Source organism: Jaculus jaculus, chromosome 8 (genome assembly GCF_020740685.1).
Source record: "Jaculus jaculus isolate mJacJac1 chromosome 8, mJacJac1.mat.Y.cur, whole genome shotgun sequence".
NCBI lineage: Eukaryota > Metazoa > Chordata > Mammalia > Rodentia > Dipodidae > Jaculus > Jaculus jaculus.
In genome coordinates this window covers 63,506,622-63,527,167 of record NC_059109.1, presented here as the reverse complement: position 1 = coordinate 63,527,167, position 20,546 = coordinate 63,506,622, and positions in this window count along the sequence as shown.

Genomic DNA, 20,546 nt, shown 5'->3' with positions numbered 1-20,546 from the left:
AAGACTTAGATTATAACCTCAGTGATAATCATCTAGCAAAACCAGCATGAACAAGACATCTAATCCATCTTAAAATTACAGAGTTTTAGCCAGGCATGGTGATGCATGCTTATTGATAGCCAAGCATAATGGACTTTGTATAAACTAAATTACAATATTCTAATATCTATAAAAGTCTGATATTAACAAAGTAGAGTTTACATACTTAAGGCAGATGAGGCTACAGAGAGTAAACCATGAACTAAATATCTGCTGACTGAATTTAAAATAAACAAGAAATCTATATTATGTAGTAATATTTTTGGCTTAAATATGAAGACATGAAAAATTATATAATTTTTAAAGTTCATAAGAATTGGGATACATTTATATAATATATACATATATATTTTATGAGGAGATTTATCACTTTTAAAAGCTAAATAAGATATCCATCAATCCATAACTTAGTTTCTGAAATTAATTTAGCTATATCTAACATACCCAAATAATAGAGGAACTGGATTAAACTGCCATGATCTAATAAAAAAAGAGGACAAGTCTCATGGAAAAGAGAGGGAATGGGCATGTCAGGGCCACTTGACACTGCAAACAATTTCCAAATGTATGCTCCACTATGTGCATCTTGCAAATAAGCACCTTAAACTGCTGAGCCAGAAAGAAATTTTTTTTTTATCTCTTCCAAATCAATTTTATAGAACTATAATGAATTTCAAACATATACAAAATTTTATGATACAATCTATGACTATTTTAACCTTAACCAACTCCATAATTCTGCCTGTGATAATTTGGTAAACTTGTTCTGTAATGACATAAGTTAAAGTTAAAGTACTAAGACTGATTGTTGGAGGAATTGAGGAGTTACATCTTAAATCATAACATAACTTTGTTTAGAATTTTCTTTTACTGTTCACCATGAAGTAAATAGTCTTCAAGTTTGTGAGAGATAAATACTGTTTAATGTTTCAAATGTGGTCTATTTACCTTACAAAATGGAGAAAAAAAGAGTAAATATTTCCTCTTTGAGCTTTTATTTTTATTTTTTTTGAGGCAAGGTTTTAGATATAATAACCTTAGGAGAGAATTAAATATTAATGTATTAATTTTAAGCTTAAGATTTAGTTAAAAAGGTGACAAATAGAGGAACGTAGTTAATTTGGTTGGGTACTCTAAATTTAGTCTTTTATGACCATTATTATGACCAGATTAACATCAATGAGTTAAAGTTAAGTTTACAGCCTGAATACTGTAGCAACCTGCTACCAGCCAGGGCCATACTTTGTTAGTCTGATGTAAGCTCTAGGCTCACAGTCATTTTATATCTCAAGAAATCTGTCATCTGATTAAGTACTTCTCTTCAACCTTTTGTTTAAGCTTACTCATGTGTTCATCTACATATTTTTACTCATACCTTCATCTATATCCTTTTACTTTACAATCTATGTAGCCACTCTGTAACAGTCTTTTTCATCAAACATTTTACATCCAACATTTAAAATTTCCTCTTGAGTTTGTCTCTTTTTAGTCGGGTCATCTCATAACTACCAACAAAAACTTTTATTGTTCTTACCATAAGACTTTTAATATGACCATTATTTTTCCTCAGAAGGCCTTTTGAAATAACTTTTTTAAGAAAGAGTAGATCAGATTTGACTTATACTATTTACCCAGAATAAACATGTAGATTTTGGAACTTTGTTTTTTATACTTTCCTGAAATACACGTTTAAAAATATGAAAGCAGATCCAAACATTATTAGAAATTTTTGAAATTATTTACAAATTTAGTATCAAGTACTTCTAAATCTTGAGGATATTGTCTGTTAGTAGTTCCATAGAAGCATAGAAAAATAAAGTAAATGTAAAATCGTTACAAATTTCTTATAAGAAGTCCCCATCTTGGCATTCATTCATCATCAAGCTGGGGCCAGGATCCTGAGATTCCTGTTTTCAGCCCCCACCCCCTTTGCTCTGCGAGGCAGGGAAGCTAAGAAAGAGCTTTTTTTTTTTTTTCTTTCTAAATCCCAGGGAGTGTTTTGAACTTCCTCAGGGCCATAAGGCTTTTTTTTCCCCCTAAATTCCAGGGAGATTTTTGGACTTGCTGAAGGGTTATAGGCTGATTTCCAATCCTGCCATTTTACAACTCTTTAAGAGTAGGATGATCTTGTAGTTTTTTTTCTATGATCTTAATTACATTTAGTATTTCCTTCTAGGCGACACTCAATAGTAAAAATTGGCTATGTCATCTGGTGCAGTGGGCTTGGTGGAAAACATCCCCACAATGAAATGGCACTGCTCAGAATAGAAATCATTCTGCAGACTTAGGGCTGTGAGCCCCATACATACCCATACACACATTCATTTTAAGTGCACTTTGCATATAGATTCTAGACAACCATTTCCCCTTCACATATTAATTCATTAATTAATTTATTCAGAAGTTATGCATTCCCATTTTAATTTTTTTTCAATTATTTATTTACTTATTTATTTGAGAGGAACAGACACAGAGAGAAAGACAGATAGAGGAAGAGAGAGAGAATGGACACGCCAGGGCCTCCAGCCTCTGCAAATGAACTCCAGACGCATGTGCCCCCTTGTGCATCTGGCTAATGTGGGACCTGGGGAACCGAGCCTCGAACCGGGGTCCTTAGGCTTCACAGGCAAGCGCTTAACTGCTAAGCCATCTCTCCAGCCCTGCATTCCCATTTTAAATTTCTATTTTATTTACAACTATGGAGACTAAAATCAAACCTTATTACCAGGCAGGGCATCAGGAGAGGCTGAGGGAGCTGGAGGAGCCAGAGGATCTGTTGGAGTCAGGTCCTCTATGGTGTCTGGGTCAGAAGCAGAGAGTAAAGATGAGTATGGGGGAGGGGTTGAGTGAGAGCACATTCCTGATATCTTGGCTTGAAGGACCTACTGAGAAGAGCAGGTAGAGCAGAGAGAAGGTCATGCATGCAGAGTGAAAAATAGGGTATTTCAGACCATTGGCCTATGCACTAGGAAAAGTTGTGTTTTGTTTTGTTTTGTTTTGTTTAATCAGGGAGAATTTGGAAGTCAGAATACCATTCTCATGCCATCTGGACCCATTGTCCAGCTTATGGATGTGGCCAAGCAGAGTTGCAGAGGATAAGATGTCGTCCAACACTCATAGAGGCTTTAAGTTCTTAAGGAGACAGGGAAAGAGCAAAACAAGGGTGAGAGAAAAATAAACCAGGGCTTAAGCTGGGTTTACACAGAACACCAGTATGACCCCTTAGTCTGTCAGGGTAAATGGGGCCTGCACCTGCCATGTGGGCAGAGGCCGTATAGATTACAACTGTTGGCTTTTTAGCCTGTTGGTGGGCAAGTAGGGTGATTGTGCTCTTGATGGTGAAAGCAGCTGGCAGTGTAAGATGAAAGTGTCTGGCAGTGGAAAATGAGAGCTCAGGAGGGAAATGGAGAGGGAGATGGGGGAGGAGAAGGGAGGGTCCCAAGATGGTAACTGAAACAAAAGGTGCCCCTTAGGGTACTATAGACCACAGAGTAAGACCCGACGTGTCAAGAGTGTATCTTTCTCAAGGCCCCGGGGTTGGGGCCTAAAAGAGGCTGAGGGATGTAGCCTGGTGTGCTGGCACATCTTCCACGAGGAGAGAGGAAACCCAAGAGCAGGTCAACCCAAGAGGCTGACTTACCAAGAAGGAGGGAGGAGGCAGACAAGGGAAGAAGAGTGAGGCTAAATTATCAGGCAGGGATGTTCAAGCCTTCAGAGAGTCAAATGGCAGCTTGGTGGTCTGGTCAGGGAAAAGGAGGTCTGGCTGCCCAAGAGGGCAACCAGAAGCCTTCCTATCTGAGTCAGGAGCACCAAATGGGTGTCCAGGGTGTTCAGGGGTGTCCAACACTATGGAGACCACTCTGAGGCAAAGGTGGAAGCTTTTATTGAGGGAAAACATGAGCTGCCAGGACTGACTCTCCACAGCCAACTTTTAGGTTACAGATAGTGGGCTATATAGAGTTCTTCAGTTGGGGGAAGATGAAGAAGGGAAAAGAACTCCTTTGTTCTTTACATTTCAAATAGATAGGGTGGGTGTGAGGCCAAAACAGTGACCAGGTATCCTGAGAGATAAGGGTACAGGAAACCTAGACCTGGGGCATTGTTAGGCAAGGAAGGGATAATGGCTGGCTGGTTCCTTCAGGAATGTGGATGACCCGCTTCCTTATGTCTCTGACTCCATATTGTCCTAACCAAAAAATACAAACCATGAAAAAATGTCTATGTATTAAACATGAGTTAGAAGGGAATACTTGAAATAAAATCAACAAAACTAGAAATTGGGCCTAGGGAGATAGCTTAGTAGTTAAGGTGCCTACTTGCTTGTGAACTCAAAGGACACAGGTTCTATTCCTCAGTACCCATGTAAGCCAAATGCACATGATGGTGCTTATATCTGACATTCATTTGCAGTTGCTAGAGGCCCTGGCATGTCCATTTTCTCTCTCTCTCTCTCTCTCTCTCTCTCTCTCTAGTAAAACGTGAAGAAGAATAAAAACCTAGAAAGTATTACTAAGTACTGATAAAATGTCTCACATGTGTCAACATATTTTTCCCCTTCACATTAATAATTGTGGTGTATCTTTTAACTCTCTATTCTAGTATAAAAATAAATCCAGGAATTGATAAACCTGGGGTGTCTGATTTCACAAGCCACACTCTTAATTATTACATTATCCCAATAAAGTGTGTTTTTCTCTTCCTCCTTTTCCTAATCCTCTTCAACTTAATGACATCTTGTTATAATAGAAAATACAGTACAGTGAAAATGGATGTTCATTTGTGGTTCCTCAAGAGCCTGCTTATTAAAGCCAGCATGACCCTCTACTTTTCAGGTTTATAAACTCCATTTTAACAGGTCCTCCATGTGGCCAGGCCTGACGAACTGAGACATGTTCAACTAAACTCATACGAGACGAAGTTATACACTAAAGCTGTTAATTTGTATCATGTTAACTGGGAACTTCCATTGCCAAGGGAAATGCAATACAATACCCATGACATGTTTTTTCCAATGAGAATGTCTAAAGTAGAAATCAAATTAAAAATCAAGTTTGCTTGGTAATAGTGTGGAAAGGACAAAACTATAGAGACAATATAAAAATACCAATGGTTTCCAGGAGTCGGGAATAGAGGGAGATGAACAGGAAAAACACAGAAGAAATTTAGACCAGGTTAGTCATTACAGGCATACACACAAATGCCACAGACCAGTTCTGTTCTCACTTATAGTTAGAGACGCTTCTCTTTTCATATGGAAGTGACTGCTAGAGAGACACAAAACTCATCAAGTGCTAAGGAGAAGTGAAAGTTGACTGTTTAGCACTAAATGAGTTATCTGTACTATATTCTTTGAGGCTCAGAGACCATTGCAGAAGAGGTGGCAAGAAGAATATAAGAGCCAAAAGATGGAGATGAGTGCTTTGGAATGCTGGCTTCCAGATACAAAGTGGTTATTGTGTTCATAACCTTATAGCAGCTGTCATTACCTGTGTAAGTCCCATAAAATATTGGGCCAATCAACATGTTGTTATGTCAAAATAAAGGCAATAAAATGGAAAAGGGAGAAGTTGTAAAGATAAGGGGGCTCTGTGGAGTGGAGGTGGGAAAAGGGAAACAAAAGACAGTAATGGGAGGGGATTGTGTAAATTTTTAGATTAAAATAATCTGAAAGATATATAATGTAGACACATGCCATTATACATTTTCCCAAACCTTTAATGAGTCAACAGCATAAATAAACCTTAATTACATTGATGGTTAATGATGTACCAAGTACTTGCTATCAACTTAAAAAGAAAAGCACCATTTTAGCAGAGAATATTGATAATGGGGGATGCTAGTATGGAAGCAGGTAGTATAAAAAGACCTCTCTGTACCTTCTTCTGAATTCTGTCTAAAACTGTTCTAAAACAAATTTGATTTTTATTAAGCTTCTCAGTGAGAAGAGTCAAAAGCAATAAGAATTATAAACCTAAGACAAAATCAATGTAGAATATTTAGAGTGCCTCTTCATGATTTAATTTCTTTTCCTGATATTCCCTTTTACTACTTTATTAGAAAGCCTAGGTTTCATAATTTTATTGATTTCCTTCTGACCCCAAGATTTCTAGAATCCTATGTACAGCTATGCTTACTGGAGTAGAGATAAATGGTCATGTTACAGTTCATACTGTCTTTGATCCTACCACATCAGACATCCCAAGTTGTCAGTGCAATGTTCTCTGTCCCTTTCTAGCAGGCATCCACCTCTTGTGTGCTTGAGGCGACAACTAAGCCAAAGCTACCCTATCATCCTGTCAGCCTAGCTTCACAGGAAGCTACTCCCTCTGTAGGGCTAGAACTGCCTCACAGGTACTTCTTTCTGATAAATGCACACATCTCCTTGCTCAAGCATATGTGAAGCTTCTCTCTTTCCCAAGATCAGGAAAATTTCTCTACGGGATAGGAAAATCTACCTTCATGATCTTACCAATAATTTTATTTACCCAGAGCCATTCCTCTTCTGGGATTTAGGCTTTGGGCCTAGATCTAAGATGACAAGCAAGATGCTTTATTTCTGTTTTGCTAGTAGACCTTTCCTCTGAAACAAGTACAGAGCAACTGATACCTTGGAAAGGGGTGGAAGGCTAGAAATACTGAAATATTAAGCACACACTCATTCAGTATGTGCACGCTTTGCACACACCTGTGAATAATATACTATAATCAGCTTTCATAATCTTATTCAGGCATGAGAATATCTAAGGCTCTTTGTAGCCTGAGAAATGGCATTTAGTTTTCTGTTCAGTCACCAACTGTCCTTTCTCTGAATTATCTAACAGGTGTACAAACTTGTGCTCTTCTGCTGTTGCTCCTTACTGGTGGCTTCATTCATGCTCCATTATAGTTTCCTTCTGTGACATCTGCAGATGTCCTGTGGACAGCTGGGGATATTTTCTGCCAGAGAAGTCAGCAACATATGGCAGAGTGTCAGTTGCTCCTGATGATGCATAATTAAGTAGCTAGAAGTCATAGCACTTCTGGGGTCTTGCTGCCCCAAAGATAAGACTGTTTGGTGTCAGGGCAACAGCCATTGTCCCATTGCCATGGGGTTCATTTAATGCTCTTCTGCCAACATTTTTAAATTCTTAGTAATTTAAAAACAGCTATGTACTTTGTGTTGCATGGAATCCCATAAATTATCTAGCTGTCCTGCCCAAAGGTTATTATCTCAAAAGACTTCCAGGTTTTATAATTGGAGACCTGAGAAACTGAAGAGAAACCAGATATTAATGATATTTAAGGATACCTTTACTTGGTAGGATAACAATAAGGTCGCTCACGAGATACTCCTTAGGGTAATATATCTCAGGTTCATAACTCCTAGGCGTTTAGAATGATTTTTGTAATTGTAGCAATCTCAATTCTGAAGTTCATATGCACTCTTTCTTTGTTGATTATTGTATCCACACACATGTAAGTGTTAGAATAAAAGAATGGTTGCAAATTGTACATTGGAGCTAACATGTATTTGCTAGGTTGACCAGAGGTTTGATTGGATGGTATCTCTATGCAGCTCAAATGGCCATGGGAACCTGACTAGACTACTCTTACTAATATTTCGGTCACTCATTGACACATAGGCACCTCTTGAATGTTTTCGTTCCATTGTCTATGGCATCAGATCAGCTTGAATAGAGCCAAGGCACTTGAACTTTAGACTCTCTGATAAGGTTCAAAGAGATTTCAGAGAATAAGCTTCAGTATCCAGTGTACTACTCCATTGTAGCCTGACATGATTATTACCAAAAGATTGTGGATAAAATTATAACTTGATTCCCCCAAAGAGTTAACATAATTTCTTTTAAGCATTTGTATTATTTTCTTCCAACTGAAAAACACCTCAATCATAGAGGTTTCTTCTAGCTAATCCTTGCAGTTATGGAAATCAATATGTGAGTGTGTCACAGGGAGCTGTGCGACTTTCCAAAGAATTTGGCATGTCTTTCATCACAAAGGGAAGAATGCTGTCATTTTTTCCCCAAGATGATTTATGTCTCTTAGAGATGAGATGTGGGTGCCAGGACTTTGCTAGGAGACACTGGCTTCATCAATAAGTACTGTCACACAATGACTGCCTCTTGACACTTTATGTGTCAAGTGCATGCATTGGCCACCAAAACAGGAGAACTTGACCTTCTCATTGGCACTACTGTCCTATCCTTATTAGGATTACTTGAATATGCCAATAAGGAAGTCAGAGAATTAGTTTTAATGTTTACACAATTTAGAAAGGAGCTGCATCATATCCAATGGGCAGTTACTCAATGACAGGCTGAGTTGAGGAACCACACAGTAGCAGGAGTTAGATTCGGAGCTAAGGCCCATGTAGTTCAAGATGATATCCACCCTTTCCAGCTCTTTGTCCCATGGAATTTTTTGAAGCTGCTTTTGCTGCTTAAAATGCATTTCATAAAAAGATTTTGCAAAGGATGATTGTGAAAACAAATGATTAAAATTGAGGCAAAAATGAGAAAATTCTGTACAGATCTTAATTCTTAAAACATTCTTCAATTGTGGCAGCCTTTAGAATCGTCAGTGCTCAAGCTTGAATCCCAGATTAATGAGACCAGAATCTCTGAGACTGAGCATGGCACATGTGCCAAGAATTTTAAAATGTGCCCAATGATTCCAAGTCAAAGGTGAGGGAGGACCACAGTCCCAAAAGAAAAGGAAAAACATTTTCATGTTTTCTGTAGCTTGACCAAGGGACTTAGCCAATGATATGGTTATGAGTGCTCTCCTCTTCAAATGACTAAAAAACATGGTTGCAAGCTCTTTGCATTATGCTTATAATATTGAATTCATGTCTTAGAGGTGTGGTGGGGGGTGGGCAAGGATGGGCCATAATGCCTGTTACAAAAAAAAATTACAAAGAGTTGGCTGAAAAGTCATGTGGCATGTTGACCACAACAAATAAGTAGTGAAAGAAGGAAGGAAGGAAAGATGAAGCTGTGCTGGGAGCTGGTATGCGTGCGTGCTGCTTTCCTCCCTGCCATATGGTGTGCAGTGGACTGCCTTTGGTGTATGGCTAATTGAGGAGAATGCCAAAATGTGTGGAAAGCCTTATAAATGTGTCCACTAAACATCACTGACAAGCAACTGGACTCCAACTCTCCCATCTGTCTCTGACAGGATTGCTGTCAGCCTTCCAAGTCTGGGAAAACAGCCCTGTGATAAATCACTCTGTGGTCTAGGAAAGTCAAGTTTTCTCACATGGAGATTCTGTGGCCCTCTAGGTGGTGGTATCTGGGGAAAGGACCAGCAGGTCCCCAAAGACCTAAGTAAATTTAGAAAAAGTCCCCAGAAAACTTGACACTATTTCACTGGGCTTTATACATTTGGTCTTATTGAATGCTCACAGCAACTCAGTGAGGTGGGTCTTTCATTGTCTCTGCCCTAGAAAGTCAGAACTCAAGGCTATGAAAGCTTAAATGGCCTCCTACAGGTCACATGGATAGGAAGACAGTATTAACCAACTTTTCAGTCTCCAAAGTTATGTCTTCACTATTATAAGAAACTAACAGCACTAACAGATGTTCTATTAATGAGCCTTCAATTCAGACAAGCAAATATTTGGCATAGCTCTCCATGCATATGCCCTTCTCTGTGCTTTCATACTGTCATCCCTAATAGTGAATCAACCAAGGTGTGACCTGCAGTCTTATACAAGTTTGCTGCTTAGAGGGTGACTGAGGAACAGCAGCATCAACCAGGAGGTTAGTGACAATGACATTATCAAGCCACATCCTTGGACTGACTGGATCAGAAACTGCATTTTAATAAGATTTCCAAGGGATTCATTTAAAGGCACTAACCCACACTATAAGACTTTTTGTTTTTCTCTGAAATAATTTAGATCAATGACTCCCAAATGTGTGTGGAATAGATTTACATGGGGTGAGGTTTAAGTGCAGAAATGCAGATTTCAAAATCTGTGGCCCAAGATTCTAATTTGGGAGCTATGGGTAGACACTGGGCAATCTACACTGGCTTTGTTTTGTCTTGTTTTGTTTTTAAAACAGGGTGTCTTATAGTCCAAGCTGACCTGGAATTCTAGCTCTTCTTGCCTCAGCCTCTCAAGTACTATGATTACAGGAGTGTGCCAACATACCCAGTTAATCAGTACTTTTTGTTTTTGCTTTTCTGAGATTGGTCTAGGGTGCCCTCAAATACCTTGTGTAGCTGAGGCTGGCCTTGAACATTTAAAAAAATTTTTTTGTTTGTTTATTTATTTGAGAATGACAGACAGAGAGAAAAAGAGAGAGAGATTTGTGTACCAGGGCCTCCAGCCATTGCAAATGAACTCCAAACATGTGTGCACCCTTGTGCACCTGGATAACATGGGTCCTGGGGCATCAAGACTCAAACCAGGGTCCTTAGGCTTCACAGACAAGCACTTAATCACTAAGCTATCTCTCCAGCCCAGGCCTTGAACTTGTAATCCTCCTACATCTACCTCCATAGTGCTGTGACTACAGGTATGTATCACCGCACCTGGATTAATTGCCATTTCTAAGGAAGCCAAAATGATAAATTATAGGTAATCTAAGAATAAGACTAGTATGAAAATTCTAGAACCTGCCTTGATTTTAGTGATAAAACACAGATGATGACTATATTCTTGAAGCAACCTAAGTACTAGGTTTGGAAATGTAATCATTAGAAAAAATCACTTCTGAAAGTTTGATGACTTTAAGATTGTTTACCCAACTGGCTGACTCCTAATGACAAAGGAACATCCTGTTCATAGTGTTAGAGGAATCAGTGTGAATCCCTAGATTTCACTGACTGTTTTCTTACATAGGCCTGGTGTTCAAAATCTTGTTTTCAATGAGCTAAGGGAGTGATTTGGTTGGTAGAGGGGGAGTTGAAGAGTATAGAGATCAAAAGCAACAGTAAGATTTACATGTAACTCTGTGTGTGCTTATGGTTACATTATCTCACGTATCCCCTCAAACAGTTCATGAGATACATGTCATTTTATAGCAGTAGACTGCAGAGTGAAGCATGAAATACAAGCATCTGCCTTCAGGGATTTCTCTGTTGTATAATTACCACCTTCTGGGGTTAGGTAATGCTGTCTGTAAGAGACTATTGTGGTTTGAATGTAAAACATTCCCCATAGACCAATGTGTTTTAACCCTGGGCCCTCAGCAAAGTTGTGCTATTTGGAGAGGTTGTGGAACCTGTAGGAGGTGAAACTGCTGGAGGAGCTGGGTCATTAGGGATGGCCTTGAGGTGTTATAGCCCAGCTCCACTTGCTGTGCTATGAGCCCTCTGCTTCCTGACTCTAGTGATGTAACAAGCCCTGCTTCATGCTCTTGCCTGTCAGGCCTTTCCCACCATTGTAGAAAATTTTCCCTTGAAAATGTAAGCTGAAAGTAAGCCTTAGCCTCTGTAAGTTGCTTCTGGTTAGGTGTTTGTTCCCAGCAATGACACAATAATTGATACAGTGACTATAAGTGTTTCATGAACAATGGTTTATAAACCCAAGGGAACACAGTTTCAATTTTATCATCTTGACCATAGTAATATAATATCACTATAGCCCCTTTATATTCTTCAGCAAGAAGGGGAAGAAAGCAAGAAAAAGTAATCACTGTGGGATATTTTTATTCAGAAATAATAATTTTAGTTTGGGAAGTGGTGTGGCATTAGAAAAAGCATATTTTTGTTAAAATAACATTTCTATTTAATAAATATATGATACTGGACAAACTTTTATAATATCTCTGGACTTTGTATTTCTTACCTATAGCATATGTCATGCTGAGAATTGGTGATAAGGCCACTGTGTGGTTTGGCACAGTGCTAGGTATCTAGTGGACATTTAATCAGATGTTCCAAATCATTGCTGCAACAAATGAACATTTACTCTGGCCAGGTCCCCCAGCTAATATGCATGAAACATTTCTTTCATTTTCTAACCCATCCCTAGCAGGATTCCCCATCTCTGCCAAAATTAAGCCAAACTAACAAACTAGTACTTATTTTTATTTTACCTTATCTGTTGCCCTTTTCTTGATTCAGTATTCACACAGAGTTTGTCCTTGCTTTAAAGTTACCCTCACATCTTGACTAATTTCTACACCTACATCTAGGCTTAATGCCATCGTTTATCATCTTATTCCATTCTATACTGCTGCAACATAATGACTAACACTCATTTGTAATGAATAAAAATATGGTTTTTAGCAGTTCTGAAGGCTTGGAAGTCACAGATGAAGGCACTAGCTCCCAATAAGGGCTATCATGCTGAATCATCACCTTGCAAAGGGAGAAGGAAGAAGAGCTTCAAGGGAGACCAAATTCACCTGTATTTTATTTTATTTCATTTATTTATTTTAGAGAAAGAGGCAGAGAGAGAGAGAGAGAGAGAGAGAGAGAGAGAGAGAGAGAGAGAGAGAGAGAGAATGGGTGTGCCAGGGCCTCCACCCACTGCAAACAAACTCCAGACGCAAGTGCCACCTTGTGCATCTGGCTTATGTGGGTCCTGAGGAATTGAACGGAGGTCCTTTGGCTTTGCAGGCAAGTGCTTTAACTGTTGAGCTATCTCTCCAGCCTGAAACTCACCTCTTAATAATGGCATTACTGCCATTTCTGAATGAGAAGCCCTCATGGTCTAATTCTCTTAAAAGTTTCACTTCTTAATACTGTTACAATATTTACTTCAACATGAGCTTTGGAAGAGAGAAATATTCAAACCACAGCTTATCTTTCACAGGCTATCAAAGTAACTATAAAGTTGGTCTATTAAGATAAAAGCTATCTTTATAAAGTATATATTTTAATATAGTAGTTAAAAACACTCCTGGGGCTGCAAAGATGGCTTAGAGGTTAAGGCACTTGCCTATAAAGCCAAAGACCCAGGTTTGATTCCTGAGGACCCTCATATGTCAGATGCACAAGGTGGCACATGCATGTAGAATTTGTTTTAAACAGCTAGAATACCTGTTATGCCCATTCTCTCTCTTTCCACCCAATCCCCTCTCTCAAATAAATAAACAAAAGTAAAATATTTTTTAAATACTAATTTTAAAATAGAACAATAATCTTTAGTAATGTGTCTGATGTTCCCTCATGACTAGACTTGGGTTATAGACTCCAGCTGGAGTGATACTAGAATCTCAAGTTATTTCTCTTGAAGGCATGATGTCCATCAATCACTGGTGATCCTAAGTCTAGTTGTCTGGCAAAAGTCAAGTCCAGCTGAAAATAATTTCAAACTTATAGAAATGTTGCAATTATGAAGTAGTACAAACAACACCCATACATCCTTGAACCAGAGCCACCCCTAATGTTTGATTCTTTTGTTTAATTATGCAATCTATGTATCTATCTATCTATCATCTGTCTATCATCTATCAAGATTTTTTCTTACATATTTGAGGATAAGTTGCAATATATCTTGGCCCTTTACCTTTAGATGCTGGGGTGTGTATTTCCCAAGTATAGAAATAGTCTCTTATGCAATCATGATATAGTCATCAGTACCAGTAAATTTAAAAATAATAACATATTGTCATCTAATCCACCACTTGTATTCCAAACTGTCCAATTGACTCATTCGTGTCTGTGCTTGTTCCCATTTTAAATGTTTTGAAGACTTGGTCCTCAGCTAATGAAGCCATTAGAGATGGGGCCTAGTGGAAGTAAGTTAAGATACTAATGGACCTTGAAGATACTGAGGCCCCAGCACATTCCTATCTCTTGGTTTTCTTCCTTGATAGCATGAGCTGAATATTCTTCCTGTACCATGTGCTCCTGCCATCATGTATCACCCAGGCCCAAAGCAACAGGGCCTGAAACCTCTGAAACAATGAGCCAAAACACACCTTTCCTCCATATAAACTAATTTGTCACAGGAATTTAATATAGTAATGAAAAGGTGACTAGCACAAGTGTACTGAAGGGCATTTTCCCTACCAGGACAGAATATAGTCTAGGTGCAGGTATTGCATTTAACCATGTGCTCTGACAAGTTTCCATTAGGCTTTCTTTGTCATTTTTTGAGAATATAGTTCTCTTCATTATTTTGGTTGGTAGAATGTTATTTTGATTTTTGTTGTTTCCCTATAGATTCAAGATGTATGCTTTCAGCCAGAATACTGCAAGGAAGATGGTGTGTCCTCAGAGCATGATATGGAGGCACAGCATGTCCATCTAACTCAATGATGATAATTGCTTTGATTAAACTCTCAAAGTGTTCAATTTTGTCACTCTCTAATTGTTATTTTTTCTTAAATAATCAGTATGTGGAGAGATACTTTAAGACCATGTAAATATACTTCTCATTATCAGAACTTTCCCCAAGATTTAGTAGTTATTGATGATTCTTATCTGATGCATTCTTTACCAAAATGGTTGCAAAATGATAACTTTCCAACTGTCATGTGTTCCAAACACTCACAAACTAATTATTGGCATCTTATGATACAAAAGAACCCTCCATCCTCCCTCACTGATATATTAATTTATTATTATAATCAGTAGTTGCTTATGCACTTGTATTTCATCATTGTTCTCAAATATTTTAGCACTCAAATTATCTAAGATTTGAATAAGGGAAATTTTTTCCAACTATCATTTTGTTTTCATCTAATCTGTCATTTGTATTCCAAGCTATCAAGTTGACTCATTTCTAACTGCTTTTCAACATTCTAGCATCACAAAATGTTTGAGACTCATCTTCTACCTGCCCTGTCCATCCCAGCTATTGGCAGTTTCTCCAAAGTCTTAAAGAATGGCAATATAGACAGGCTTTTGAGTTTAGATATGACCACTGATATTGAGATGTCTTTTATTGTTGGACCCTTATAAATATGCATATATGTGAAAATATATACACAAATATACATTTAACCTACATACCAATATGAGCATGTTTGTTCCTATGTGGTTTCACTGAATATTCACAATTAGGAATCATTGACTCACTCTCATAACTCTAATGGCAGTTCAGGCCTTTGGGCTTTTTTTTTCTTCTTGCCCTTTCTCATGCTATATGCATAAGTTCCTTTTTTTCATACTGAGAACCCTGATTCCCTTCAGCATGAATACATTTTTTTTAGGCCTATAACACTTCTAAAATAGTTTCAGAATTGCTTTGTCCATATATCTACAATTGAAATAAAAATGCTTTTTAAAAATGTCTGTATTTTGGGGCCCATCGACATTCTATCCAGGATGATGGGGGTGGCATGAGGCCTTCATCCCTCTCTGAGGAGTTATTGTCTATTAATGGTTTCTGGGGGAGGAGATATTTCATTTCACAACCCTGGTGACTATGATGTGGAGCTAGATCCTAGGTTTCAACTTGTAAGAACTTTTAAAGGCCACAGACATGGGCTGGGGGACATGTGTGCTATTCCTTAGGAGAGGCTCTACATGACTTACAGGGACTGATGTTAGCATGATAGAACACATGAGGTCTTGCAAAGCTGTGCACATTCAATAAAATGTATCAGCTGGGCATGGTGGCACACGTCTTTAATCCCAGCACTTGGGAAGCAGAGGTAGGAGGATTGCTATGAGTTCAAGCCCACCCTAAAGCTGCATAGTGAATTCCATGTCAGCCTGGGCTAGAATGAGACCCTACCTTGAAAAAACAAAATTAAATTAAATTAAATAAATAAATAAATAAAATAAAATACATCAATTTTCAGCATCTCGATGATGATCTAAAACTATCCTAGTTCATGAGATAGCACATTTCCACATAAAAGTTCCTGCATCTTACTTTGTTACTCCCCTACCAATCCTTACTTCAGACTAGCAAAGTCTTATCTGGTTTTTCCTTGTTTGTTTTGAGACGTGGTTGCACTCTGTTGCCCAGGATGTTCTGAACTCATTATGTAGACTGGGCTGGCCTTGAATTCATGGTAATCCAACTGTCTCAACCTCCCAGATGCTTAGATTTTAAGTATGAGCCACCAAACCTGACTAATCCATTCTTGAAATATATAGAAATGAATCAGATCGTATGCATACTCTTGTGTTTTGGGTTACTTTTACTTAGAGTAATATTGTTGAGATTAATTTATATCAGTATACATCTGTCATTTGTTTATTTTTATTGCATTGTATGAATATACAAATATTTGTCTCAACCTTCACCTGTTAATGGATATTCAGCCTGGCTCAGCTCTTGTTTTGTGAGCCTGTGAGTAAAGCTTCTGTGAACAACAATAAACATAAGTCAACATTTTTTCTACAGTTCTTTCATAGCCCATGTCTAACCTTGGCCCAGACTAAGGGCATTTGGTCAAAGATTGTGTTCAGAAGTTACTTCTATTATTTGTCCCTTCTTCCTTCCTTCCTTCTGCTCTTTCATTCCCTCCTGTCTTCTCTTCAATGTAGTTATCATAGTAAAATTTTATGTTTTTCTTTATGATTTTGTGTTTTCCTTTTTTCTACTTATTATATATGTAATTTGTAATTTTAAAGTTTTGAGTAGACTTTCCAAAATAAGAACTACTTTTCTTCTTTATCATAAAAGGTAGCTACATATATATATATATATATATATATATATATATATATATGGCTATTTTCAGTTCTTCTAGAAATCATTCAATGTCAGTGTATACAGAAAGCTCATCTTGTTTTTACAGCTGTGTCTAACTCTGTTGTGCAAATAGGCCTTTCCAATGACCACAGAGGGTTAATTCTCATTGGGAACTCATCATGGAAAAAAAAAAATTTAACAAAAGTTCTCTGACTCAGAATAATACAATACATACAAAATTAGACCAAATCCTTAAATGCCACAAGGGCACTCAAAATTAAATAACCCTAGGGGAGAATTAGAGATGCATGTAGGGGCAGCTCCTCTTCATCTTGGCCCCACCCACATTGCTTCAAAGCCTCTGCTGGCCTGGCTTCTAAATATGTCCTGTGGTTCAGTCTAGATCCTAAGAGGAAAGAAAGAGAGCTCATAAAATAGAAGTGGAGTGAAAAGCCAGATATGCAGGCATCTGCAATCCTAGCACACCTACAAGGGAGGAGGAAGGTGGATATAACAGGGTCCTGCAGAGCTTTTCATAGAATGAATCACCTTTTTTTTTTTAATTTTAATTTTATTTTATTTATTTATTTGAGAGTGACAGACACAGAGAGAAAGAGAGATAGAGGGAAGGGAGAGAGAATGGGCGCGCCAGGGCTTCCAGCCTCTGCAAACGAACTCCAGAGCGTGCGTCCCCTTGTGCACTGGCTAACGTGGGACCTGGGGAACCGAGCCTCGAACCGGGGTCCTTAGGCTTCACAGGCAAGCGCTTAACTGCTAAGCCATCTCTCCAGCCCATGAATCACCTTTTGAACTCCAAGTTACTTAGAACTCAGTCTCTCCTCTTCTAACTCTGGGATGCAGTCCAGAAGTAAAGATGGACCTAGAAAACATCCTGTATGGCTAGGAAGTATGAGAAAAGAGGCAATGTGTGAGCACCCCAGTGAAAGCCTACTCATTAACTCCGTTTGGTCAGATATAAGCAGGGATCTACGTGTTAAACTCACCCCTGAATACTCAGAATTTCAAAGAATCTTGGGCAAATTGACACTTTTTACTAAATGTGATTATAGGGTTTTTGTCTCAGGTGCAGCCATCTATAAAATTAAAATTATTTGTAAGTTTGAAATGTGGCACACTGTTGAAAAAATATTCATGTGGAACTTTTAGGCATATTGCTGGCTTTCATTAATAAAAATAGCTGTCATTTGTTAATTATGTTCCTAGCACATTACTCTATGTGTCTTCCACCATTCAGTGCACATACAGGGCCCTTCAAGAAGGTGCCATTGTGATTTTGAAAATAGAAGGCTCAGGACTTCCAGTTAAGATGGTGGCATAGGAACCACACCAAAGCAACCTAGGAGAGAAAAGGCCAAAGAAAACCCAGCAAAATATACACTTTTACAAAAAAGTGAGGCATAAAAGAAATTAAAATGGCAACAGAGAAGTAGGAGAGATCCAGAGCATCCAGAGCCCACACAGGCAGGCCAAAGCAGCTCCAGCAGTGGCGGCTCTGGCTCTGGCAGTGGAAGCAGCAGCTCCAGCTCTGGCTCTGGCACCAGCAACAGTGGCACCAGCAGCGGCAGATCCAGCAGCAGCGCTGCCAGTCTTCAGGGCCACAGTTGCCAGGCTTGGTTTGCTCTGCAGGAAAAGCCAGTGCCCAGCTCCAGAAAACAGAACAGCGGTCCAGCAACCCAGCCAGCCTACTTGACTGAGACCAAAATCATCCAAAAAGGTAACTGCTATTGCACCAAGGAAGGGTCTCACTTGGTCAAAAGCTGACTTGGAACCCTCAACAGACCAGAAATCCTAAGCTCTTTGTTGATAGAGGATCTGGTTTTATAATACCTACTCTTGCATAAATGCTCGGTGCTATTTTTGATTGAATGTGTACAATGTTTAGTTAAATTTTAGAATCTACCTGTATTTTGTTCCACTCAGCTTACTTGAATACTCCCATAGCAGGCAAACTCAACCCCTAGGAACACTTTTGTAGATCCTCTGAGAGTGTTAACAGCCACACCTAACATCTTAACCTCCTACCCTGAAGATATATAACATCAGACCAATTGATACAGCAAAGAATACCCAGCTAACTAGAAAATCCAAGCATTAACATAATCCAAGATGCAAAAATATATACATTATAACACAAGAAACACCAAAAATCAAGACAATATAAATCCACCAAAAAGTATTAATGCATCAGAAATGACCTCCAGTGAGAATGAGATACAGGAATGCCTGAAAAAGATTTCAAAAAAATGATTGTAAATATCTTCAAAGAAGTCAAAGAATAAATCAAAGGAATGAAACAGGAAATCAAAGAACCAAAGAGGAAATCAAAGGAATCAAAGAAGACACAGGACACCAATTTAATGAAATAAAGAAGTCAATACATGACATAAATAAGGAAATAGAAATAAAGAAAAACCAGTCAGAATTACTAGCAATGAAGAACACAGTTAATGAAATAAAAAAACTGTAGAAAATCTCACCAGTATAATGGATGAAGGAGAGGACAGAATATCTAAGCTAGAAGACCAGGTGACAGATCTAACAAAGTCCAACAAAGAGAAAGACAAACTTACAGAAAAGTATGAATGGGAATTTCAAGATATTCAGGACACTATGGAAAGATCAAACGTAAGAATTCAGGGCATAGTAGAAGGAGAAGAATTTCATTCCAAAGGCATAGTAGGCGTCTTCAACAAAATCATAGAAGAAAACTTCCCCCAAAGTGGGAAAGAGGTGCCAATGCAGATACAGGAAGCCTTTAGAACCCCAGCCAGACAAAACCTGGAAAGATCCTCTCCTCGCCATATTATAATCAAACCACAGAACACACAAACAAAAGAAGAAGCATTGAAAGCAATTAGAGAGAAAAATCAAGTTACCTACAAAGACAAGCCCATCAGGAGTACAGCAGATTACTCAACACAAACTTTAAAAGCCAGAATAGCTTGGAGTGAAGTATTCCAAATTCTGAAAGATAAAAACTGTCAACCAAGATGATTACTTTATCCTGCAAAGCTATCCATTCAAATAGATGGAGAAATAAGGACATTCATGACAAAAGCAGGCTAAAGGAGTACTGGAAGACAAAACCAGCTCTACAGAAAATACTTGAAAGAATCCCCCATGCCAAAGAGAAGGAAAAGCACACATATAAGGAACCTGGAAAAAAACAAACAATACTCAAATACTAGTTAACACAAGAGCATAAAGGTAGAACCGGAACAACAACAACAACAAAATAATGGCAAACATAATACACACCTTTCAATATTATCTCTTAATATCAATGGCCTCAATGCCCCCCCCCCAAAACACATATGTTTGCAGACTGGGTTAAAAAGCAGGATCCTACAATTTGTTGTCTCCAAGAAACTCACCTTTCTACAAAGGATGGACATTATCTTAGGGTGAAAGGTTGGAAAATGGTGTTTCAAGCAAATGGGCCTAGAAAACAAGTAGGGGTTGCTATCCTAATATCTGACAAGGTAGACTTCAGTCCAACCTTAGTCAAGAAAGATAAAGAAGGTCACTTTATATTGATTAAGAGCTCACTCCAACAGGAGGACATTACAATCCTAAACATATATGCACCTAACATGGGGGATCCCAAATTCATCAAACAAACACTATTAGAACTAAGGTCACAGATAACACCAAACACAGTGGTGGTGGGTGACTTTTAACACCCCACTCTCATCAATTGACAAGTCATCCCGGGAAAGAATAAACAGAGAGGCATCTGGACTAAATGAGGTCATAGAAGGAATGGACCTAACGGATATATACAGGACATTTCATCCAAAGGCTGCAGAATATACATTCTTTATAGCAGCACATGGAACATTCTCTAAAATAGACCATGTATTAGGACACAAAGCAAATCTTAACAAATTCAGGAAAATTGAAATAATTCCTTGCATTCTATCTGACCAAAATGGAA